This window comes from Nicotiana tomentosiformis, chromosome 6 (genome assembly GCF_000390325.3).
Source record: "Nicotiana tomentosiformis chromosome 6, ASM39032v3, whole genome shotgun sequence".
Classification (NCBI taxonomy): Eukaryota; Viridiplantae; Streptophyta; class Magnoliopsida; order Solanales; family Solanaceae; genus Nicotiana; species Nicotiana tomentosiformis.
In genome coordinates, this window is record NC_090817.1 from 12,725,511 (window position 1) to 12,735,857 (window position 10,347).

At 43.5% G+C, this 10,347-nt stretch overlaps 1 non-coding gene across 1 annotated transcript; it reads right to left on the reverse strand.

Moving 5' to 3' along the window:
• Positions 1-5,640: 5,640 nt before the first annotated feature.
• On the reverse strand, positions 5,641-5,747 carry LOC138895021 (small nucleolar RNA R71). The gene has a single exon (XR_011409221.1). It is a non-coding gene; the product is annotated as a small nucleolar RNA R71 (small nucleolar RNA).
• Positions 5,748-10,347: the final 4,600 nt, after the last annotated feature.

Below are 10,347 nucleotides of genomic sequence, written 5' to 3' on the forward strand. Positions count from 1 at the left end.
AAAACATAATTCTTGGTTCAAATAATTAATTTCAGTTAAACATAGGTTAATCTTAGTTAATAATAATATTCCCAGATCGTGTAAATCGGAGAAGGTAGTTGAATGGCATTTATGAGGACAATAATGATTCTATATAATACATGTATTTTACTATCAAGAACAACAGCAGTGTGTATGATATTCAATAAATGCCAATATAATGGCACTCATGTAATTAAGAGGAGTAATTTAATCAGCAAGAGGTGGAACAAAAGAACCTTCCACCTGACAATGATTGAACAATATATCCTCAAACGATTGAGGATTCTTCGGATCTGACGAGAATCTTAGTAAAAAGTAAAGCCTTGTATTGAGTCAAGAATGAATCTTTTTCAAAGTGTTGTTCTTACAATTGAGTCTCACGGTCCTCTATTCTCTATCTTTTTTATATTTATATGAAGCATATTCCTAGTAAACCCTAATAGTGTATGTACAGATAATATTCACAGAATATTCTCTTTAATGCCCTATTTCGAAAACTAGCCATTATAGCTTCATCGACGATGCTCGACCTCGACCATGATTGGTACCTTGACCACGACTCATGTTGACTCTTCAGCTATGAGCTTTACTACTTACTGATCTATCTCGACTAACGGCGGCTCGAGAATCCTTTCCTTATTATTATCTTATTTCAAATATTCTAGAGCGGATTTTGATCCATACAGTTAGTTCCCCCGCTTATTGAGGCCAGTCTTAGGTGGGCTTGATGACTGAATTTTGTTCATTGTAGTTGGAACGTTTGTATGAGCTGATTGAGTCATAATGATTGAGGCGAACTGACAACATGGCTCTTCGTGAGCCGCAAATTTTGGGGTTGTATTGTCCATGAATCCAAATGACATCACGACCTTATGCGTCATCATGATGCGTATTCCCGATGCGTCGCTTCATTTTGCGTGGGACTCCTGATTGGTCTTGCCACTTCGATTCCGATGCCAGGCAATGATGAGGCAATTTTTGGTTCTGACACCCGAATTTCTATAAATAGTGATATGAGGATGCAATCCCAAATTTTACAGACTTCCTACATCGAAACCCTATATCCTCTTCTTCTTTTTCCATTGTTGCGCATCTTTCCCCTTCATTCCCACGATCTTTATCTTTTTTAATCCTTTGTTGTTTACTACATTCCCCTATTTTGTCAAAAACATGTCTAATGTACCTTTTGAGTCTAGCGAGGGGAGCGACGCAATCCCATTAGCGATGGTGTTTCCCTCTCATGCAGAGGATGTTTTTGCGGCCACCAAGGACGAAAGCTTCCCAATGGTGGAGGAAATAGTTCCCCGTAACCCTGATATCAGGTCTGACTTCTCGAAACTGCCTGAAGCCGACCCCGAAACTTTTAAATCGGCGATGACTGAGGTTGATTTGATAGAGTTTAAGGTGAAATACAGTCTCCCCAACCATGTCGAACTGATCCCTAGCGGGTGGGATGCGGTGCAGGTTTGCCGCCATTGGTATTGCGCCTTCTACGCCTACCTATTCCACATCGGTTACACTCTTCCTCTTCTTCCGCTGGCGGAGAAGTTTTGTCGCTATTACGGTGTTTGCCCAGCTCAGCTTGCGTCGTACGTTTACAAACTCTTGAGGATGCTCACCAAGTTTGCGTAGCTGGCCGAGGTCGAACTCTTACTCCGACATTTGATGCACTTATTCGCTCACAACTTTTACAGGGGGACGCTGTTGAATCTCATCCACCGAGGAGGCAAGTGCTTGGTGGTGAAGATAAATGATAAGGCTAACTGTCATTTTTGGCTCAACTTCTTCTTTGTTAGAACTAAGGACGTGGTGGCCAATGTCGAGGGTTTTCCTCAGGTTTGGCATTGTACTCGTAAGTACACGACTTTCTCGTTTGTAAGTATCTAATTCCCCGCCGTGTTTGGCTGTGGTTCTAACCTTCTTTTCTTTTTGTGCAGCTACGTGTTTGCCTCCTCCCTTGGTCGATGATATTTCTAACTGGGTAGGATGGCTTCTTCCTCACATCGTGGGAATACGTGAGTGGCCGGGCTTCGTCAAAAGGTTTGCCCCCCCCGTCTTTCCCCGTCTGGTAAGTTATCTTAATTATCAGCTTCTTGGTTATTTTCCTTTTTGGGTTCTCTTTGGCTGATTTTTGCTCCCTTATGCATTTTCCTTAACTTTAGCGAGGAGGTCTTCGACGAGATCGAGAGCTCCCGCCTTCGCGTTCAAAAAGAGGAAGAACACCAAGGACTCTGCTTCCGTTCCTTCCTCGACGGTATCATCTTCTGCTCGTGCCCCGATCCCTCATTTGATCGTTGTTGCTACTGCTCGTGCCTCGACTCATCCTGTTGATATGTCTCGGTCTGCTCTTTCTTAAACCTCTTCATTATACAGTCTCATAGACAAAGACGAAGAGGAGTCGACACTTGGCGAGGAAGATTTGATGCCTCGCAAAACGGGGTTGCCCGCGCCCCCGACATGATGGAATGTGATATTTTGCTGCGCGAGATGGCGACTATCGTCGTTGGAGATTAGGCCAATGTCGACGCATTTCACCCCACCCCCCATGATGATGGGCATGGAAGGGCCGACCACCGGGGTCTCAGACACTTTGTGACAAGATGAGCCATCGACTTCGCAACCGGCTGATGACACTTCTTTTGACAACCTTTGAAAGGGGCAAAGGTGTTGATGAGGAAGGATATGAGATCAACTCTGATATTAATGTTGGCGATCCACGAATGATGAAGGAAGGTTTCACCCAAATTGAGATAAGGTTGGAGGGGTCTACGAGGACCATCGCGATCCCTATCGATCATGACTTGTTAAAGAACATGGAGGACGTGGTCCCCAATCTCGGCTCTCTTTGTTCCGAGATAGAGGGCAAGACCTTTAAAGAGTTGGACGACGTTGCTATGTCGAGGAGTATTGCTGGTCTCGCCCTTAGAGTGAGTTTCTTGCATTTTGTTTTCTCTTCTTTTTACCCTTGCGTTTGCTTCTGACTCATTTCTTTTCTTTTTCTGGTCACAGACGTTGATATTGGAGATCGAGAGTGCCCGAAGGGAGGAGATACGTAGGGCAATTTTTGTGAGACTGCAAAACAAATACTTTAAGTACTAACGCAAGCACCGGGAACTTCGTCGACGACTTAATGAGGGGGGAGACATGCAGGCCCTTCGAGACGAGTTAAAGGAGAAATATGATGAATTGGTAAAGTCCATCGAGAAGTACAGTGTCCTTGAGGAGTAAGGAGGAGGATTTTGAAGTCAACAAGGGCGTAGAGGCCCATTGTAGTGGTCTTCAAGCACAAGTGGTTGAGCTGAGTAGGCAACTAGAAGAATGTCAACTTCAGTTGGAGGGCCTTATGTGTGAAGTCGTTGAGAAGCAGAGCGAGCTTGAGAAGGCGGAATCTTTCCGCGTGGACGCTTAGAGGATATTGGAGGTACTTGACAACTAGGGATTTTAGCCTATTATTTGCTCTCTTTTTGCTTAGGTTTTGGTAAAACAAATGCTAAATGTAGTCCCAAAAACTAACATAATGTGCTTGCATGCAGGGTTTGGCCAAAATGAGGCAAAGGAGTCAAAATAAGCTCATGAAGGAGTCAAACTTACACAAGCCAAAGGCTGAAACTAAACTGCGGACCGCGATGGAAAAGCGTGGCCGCGTAGGGTTCATCGCTGAGGCGGATAATATTCCGCGGTAGACGAGATAGAGGTTCAGAGAAGCTGCAATCCAGAGAAAACACCACCGCTGCCCGCGTCTATATTACGCGGCCGCGAAGTTATGAGACGTGGACGCGGTGGAAATTCCGCTGGGAACGTGATAAAAGGTTCAGAGACTTGGAAAGTGAAACCTAACTGAAGAACGCGGTCCACGAACATAATACGCGGTTGCGATTGAACGCGGACGCGAATGTATTTACGCTGTCCGCGAAGCCTAGTCCAGTCCAAGCCCATTATTGAAGAAACGCAGACCGCGGTTATTATTATGCGGCCGCGAAAGCTCAAACACGGACGCGGTCAGAATTACGCGTCCGCGAATACTTCGCAGGGGCATTTTTGTCCAAAAATTTTAGCTGTGTATAAATAGATCTTTTTGACATTTTTCGGTTAAGTTTTGTAGAACAGAGCACGTGAACGGCTAGTTTTTCCCCTTTTGGGCAATTTTATAATAGATTTACCTTCAAACTTTAGATTTTCATCTTGTACTTAAATTTTATGGCTTATATTTCATCTTCACCTTTGATTTCTGTTGTATTCATGAGTAGCTAGACCCCATATCTAGGGTGATGACCTAATCCTAGTATGAGTATTTAATAGGCCTTGAACTTTAGGACTTAATTGTTTATGGGTTAGTGATATTTAGCCTAATTCATGCTAAAATTATAGAATTAGTGGTTGCAAACACTAATTCACGCATTTATGACTTAGGCTCTTCTTGAGAAAGAGAGATTAAGTCTAGGAAAATTAGGCTAACAAAGAATTGGGGTGAACTCAAGAGATTGATAGCCCCGATTAAAGGGTTAAACCTAGAGATAGTAATACCCGACTTGAGCCAATTTCATTTGGATTGTGCGAACACATATTTGGGCTTGAGAAAGCCAAATCAGGCAAAGTCACTCAAACTACCAAGAGGTATAGAGTGAGCACTTATGTGTGATGGTTATATCATGACCCCAATCGTAACAAGCTTGTCTTAAATTCTTGACATCCATTAGATACTCACCTAGGCGAAAGTCACTACCTTAGTGCCTTTTAACACTTGAAAGCTTCCACCAAAAATATTGTACTTAGCTTACACTTGGCATACAATAGTATAAAAATTAAAATAGAATCAATCACAACAATGTTTGGAAGTGCAATTAGAAATAACACGCACATCTAGATTAGTTAGATACCCGACTCCAAACCAAATTAACTCCCTGTGAAAATCGATCCCGACCTCATCGGGTAAAACTGCATCGACCACTCTTTGCAACTATATACTGGTGTAGGTTTGGCCACGATCACTTTTTGGTGCCGTTGCAGGGGAGTTAGACGGTGTTAACTATCTGTCTAACTATTTGTGTGTCTTGTTTTTTTTCTTTCCTTATGTTTTTCTAACTTTTGTGTATCTATCGCTTTAGGTACCAAATGGCTCATAATGATGCTCTCGGACATATTCTTCCGGGGGAGGAGGTAGATGACAATGGTGAGGATGAGGTTAATCTAGAACCTCAAGTCCAAAGAAGAGGCTGCCAGGCTAATGACAACATTCCAAACCCTCCCCCACCTCCTCCACGGGCAGCACACCGGGTGCTACCCAACGAAGGTTACGCAAGTGTAATTGTCCCGCCCCGAATTCGGGCGGGCAATTTTCAAATTACAAATGTCATGCTGCCTCTATTGGAGAAAAAGGGCTTCTTCACTGGAGCTCCTCATCAGAACGCATACAAGCATCTAAAGGGTTTTGTAGATACATGCAGGGGGAGCAAGCAGACGAATGAGTCAGAGGACGCTCTGAGATTGAGACTTTTCCCATTTTCACTTAGAGGGAAAGCTTTGGACTGGCTCGAGAGGCTACCTAACCACTCCATACACACATGTGATGAGTTGGTAGAAAAGTTTACAACCAAGTTTTTCTCACCAGGTCATATGGCAACATTTAGGGATGAGATCTTAGCCTTTAAACAAGAACCTAATGAACCCCTACATGAAATCTGGGAGCGATACCAGACAATGGTCAAGGAATGCCCAAATAATGATATGACTGAAGCAATGATTCAGCAGACATTCTATAGGGGCATCAACACGACTAACCAGTGTGTGGTGAATCAGCTAGCTCGAGGAAATTTTATGAAGTCGCCTTATGCCGATGCTTGTGACATACTTGATGAGATGGCTGACATATCTTTAGCTTGGTAGAGTCGGGAAAATGTTCCTCAGGGTGACCCTAATGTCATCCATCTTCACAAGGAACTTCATGATCATGGACAAGCCATAGCCGAGTTGACAACTACTATGAATCAGTTAGCAAAGGCCCAACTTCAGCAAGTTCAAGGGACAAAGCAAGTAAATGCCATGGAACGGGTAAATGTAATGGTCAACAGGAGGAAACAACGTGGTCAACAAGTGCAAAAAAATCAAGATCAATATGAGCAAAGTGGTAGTGGTGACAATCAAGACGATTCTTATGATGATCAAAGTGAGGAAGTGTTATATGCCAATAACTACCAAGGTCAACGGAGCAATGCTCCAAATCAACAATGGAGATCACAAGGGAACTATCAAAATTGGGGCAACCAAGGCCAAGGGAATTGGAACAATGGCAACAACAATAATCAGAATTGGGGGAACAACAATAACAATTGGGGCGGAAATGGAAACCAAGGGGGTTGGAATAATAATAATCAAGGCAACCAGGGGTCGGGCGTCCAAAGGCCCCCGATGTATCAACAACCAAACAATCCGCCTCCATATTCGTCTCAAGGGCAAAGTTCTTCAAACAATGAGATGGGACGAATAGAGAATATGTTCAAACAAATGCTGGAAAGGAATGCTGACTCCGATGCCCAAATAGCCTCCCATACTACCTCTATTCGCAATTTGGAAGTACAACTGGGTCAAATTTCTCAAGCATTGAATACTCGCCCTAAGGGGGCACTACCAAGTGATACGGTAGTAAACCCGAAGGGAGGGAACCATACAGGCCATACTATGGCAGTGACCACAAGAAGCGATAGAGGTGGAGATGCAAGTACTTATGGTCCAAAGAAGATTGTGAATGAAGATGTTGTGTTGAAAGAAGATGATGAGGTTCAAGCCAATGATGAGAATGTGAATTATGAAGTGAGGATCGATAGCAATGACAACATGGAGGAGACTCAAAATGATGTGAACTCGTCTAGGGAACACGTGATAGACATACCAGAAATGGTAGTGCCTAAAGCCAAGGCCTCTTCCACCGTATCCTCAAAGGCTTGCAAAGCAAAATAATAAAAACCAATTCAAGAAGTTTATTGAGATGATGAAAAGTTTGTCAATCAATGTGCCCTTGGTGGAAGCTCTCAAACAAATGCCGGGATATGCCAAGTTCATGAAGGACTTGGAAACTAAGAAGAGATCTATGAATTGTGAGACCATCAAAATGACTCATAAAGTTAGTGCCATTGTGCACTCAATGGCTCCAAAGCTTGAAGATCCCGGTGCCTTTACAATTCCATGCACCATTGGTAGAGCCGATTTTGCAAAAGCCTTGTGTGATCTGGGAGCAAGTATTAATTTGATTCCATATTCCGTGTTCAAGACACTAGGTATTGGGCAACCAAGAGCTACTTCCTTGAGATTACAAATGGCGGATCAGACAATGAAAAGGCCGCTTGATATTATTGATAATGTTCTAGTCCAGGTCGACAAGTTTATTTTGCCTGCTGATTTTGTGATTCTCGACTGCGAAGTCAACTATGAGGTACCTATAATATTAGGAAGACCTTTCCTAGCAACAGGGAAGGCATCGGTGGATGTGGAAGCAAGGGAGCTCACCTTCTGAGTGGGCGATGAAAAAGTTGTATTCCACGTGTGCAAATCAATGAGGCAACCAAATAGCAATGAAGTTTGCTCTTTTATGGATCTTCTGACAGAGGTGATAGTTGATGATACGAGTGCCATGATCAATGTGGAAGACCCTTTGGAAGCTGTGTTGCTAAACCATGAGGATGATGAAAAGGAAGTCTTGGTTGAACGTGCAAATGCGTTGTAAGGAATGGGATCCTACTCATATGGGCCCCGTAAACTTTCATTGGACTTGGAAAATCGGAAGACTCCACCAACAAAGTCCTCAATTGAGGAGCCACCAACATTGGAGTTGAAACCTTTGCCTTCACACCTCAGGTATGAATTCTTAGGCCCTTCTTCCACATTACCTGTTATTCTTTCTGCTTACCTAACTAACGTACAGGTAGACTCCACCCTTGCGGTGCTTCAAAGAAAGAAAAAGGCAATTGGATGGACTTTGGCTGACATTCGGGGTATAAGCTCCGCCTTTTGCATGAACAAAATTATACTAGAGGATGATTACAAACCCTCCGTGGAACATCAAAGGAGGTTGAACGAGGCTATGAAAGAGGTCGTCAAGAAGGAAATTGTCAAGTGGCTTGATGCAGGGGTTGTGTACCCTATTTCGGATAGCTCATGGACCTCACCGGTACTATGTGTGCCGAAGAAGGGGGTATGACTGTGGTCACAAATGAGAAAAATTAGTTGATCCCCACTCGTACTGTCATCGGATGAAGGGTATGTATGGACTACAGAAAGCTAAACAAAGTGACCCGCAAAGACCACTTTCCATTGCCCTTTCTTGATCAAATGTTGAACAGACTTGTCGGGCGTGCCTACTATTGCTTTTTGGATGGGTACTAAGGATACAACCAGATTCTCATTGCACAGGAGGACCAAGACAAAAACCACATTCACATGTCTGTATGGCACATTTGCATTCTCACGGATGCCGTTTGGTTTGTGTAATGCACCAGCTACCTTTTAGCGGTGTATGATGACAATATTTACAGATATGGTTTAGGACTTCCTCGAAGTGTTCATGGATGATTTTAGTGTTGTGGGGGACTCATTTGAAGAATGCTTGGATAATCTTGACAAAGTTTTGGCCCGATGTGAAGAGACCAACCTAGTGCTTAATTGGGAAAAATGCCATTTTATGGTTGAGAAGGGTATTGTCCTCGGCCATAAGATCTCAAAGGACGGTATTGAAGTGGACAAAGCAAAGATTGAAGTTATTTCAAAACTCCCTCCTCCTACTTCCGTCAAGGGAGTTAGGAGATTTCTTGGGCACCCGGGGTTCTACCGAAGGTTCATTAAGGATTTCTCAAAAGTGGTAAACCCCTTGTTCAAGCTGCTAGAAAAGGATGCAAAGTTTGTGTTCAATGAAGATTGCATGAAAGCTTTTGAGCTTCTCAAGTATAAATTGACAACCACTCCCATCATCACCGCACCCAATTGGAACTTACCATTTGAGCTCATGTGCGATGCTAGTGAAGTTGCAGTAGGAGCAATTTTGGGGCAAAGGGTCAACAAGATATTTCATCTGGTCTATTATGCAAGCAAAACGATGAATGACGCCCAAGTCAATTATATGGTAACCGAGAAAGAGTTATTAGCCATTGTCTTCGCCATGGAAAATTTCAGGCTATATTGGGTGCCAAAGTTATTGTGCACACCGATCATGCGTCACTCCGTTACTTGATGACCAAGAAGGACTCGAAGGCTAGGTTGATGAGATGAGTTCTTCTGCTTCATGAGTTTGACCTTGAATTCATTGATAGAAAAGGAAGTGATAATCAAGCGCGGACCACTTGTCCCGCTTAGAAGAGGAGGGTAGGCCCCACAATGGCCTCGAAATCAATGATTTGTTCCCAGATGAACAACTCATCTCCGTGTCTTTGAATGGTATGCCTTGGTTCGCCGATGTGGCTAACTTTCTTTCGACCGGCATTGTCCTGAGTAAGCTCTCTTCTAACCAAAGGAAGAAACTCAAACGGGACAGCTTGGATTATTATTGGGACGAGCCCTATCATTTCAAGATTTGCAATGATAGCGTACAAGACTCCAATTGGTATGTCTCCGTACCGGTTGGTATTTAGGAAAGCATGTCATCTTCCCGTTGAGTTAGAGCACAAGGCCATGTGGACGCTCAAGAAGTTAAACCTTGAATGGGATGTAACAACCAACCTCCGTTAGAGCGACTCAATGAACTTGATGAATTTCGATTTCATGCTTATTCCAGCTCATCCTTGTATAAGGACAAGATAAAGTACTTACATGACAAATATGCTCGGAACAAAGAATTCAAGGAGGGTGACTTGGTTCTTCTATTCAACTTCCAGTTACGACTGTTTCCGGGAAAGCTCAAGTCAAAATGGAGTGGCCCCTTTGAGGTGGTGCACGTGACTCCGTTTGGTGCTCTTGACTTGAAAACCAAAAATGGTGAAATCTTCAGAGTTAGTGGTCACCGAGTGAAGCATTAACTTTAGCAAGTTTGATGACAACTATGTGGTAGCCTTGATCAATTTCCAATGATGTTGGTAACATGCGTCGTGCCGCGACGTTAAATCAGGCGCTTCTTGGGAGGCAACCCATGTGTTTTCTTTCTTCTTTGATTTCCTTCTTAGATCAGGATTTATTTTGAACTAACTGGTTGTAAGCTTTGTGTAGGAATTGTTTATGCAGTAGAGGACTGTTGCTGGAAAAATTTGCCTAAGAGTGGGGAATTACGCGAACCGCGCTCAAAATTGTGTGGCCAGCGAGAGCTTTTCGCGGGGGCGTATATTGTCAGCGGACGCGGATTTGAAAAGT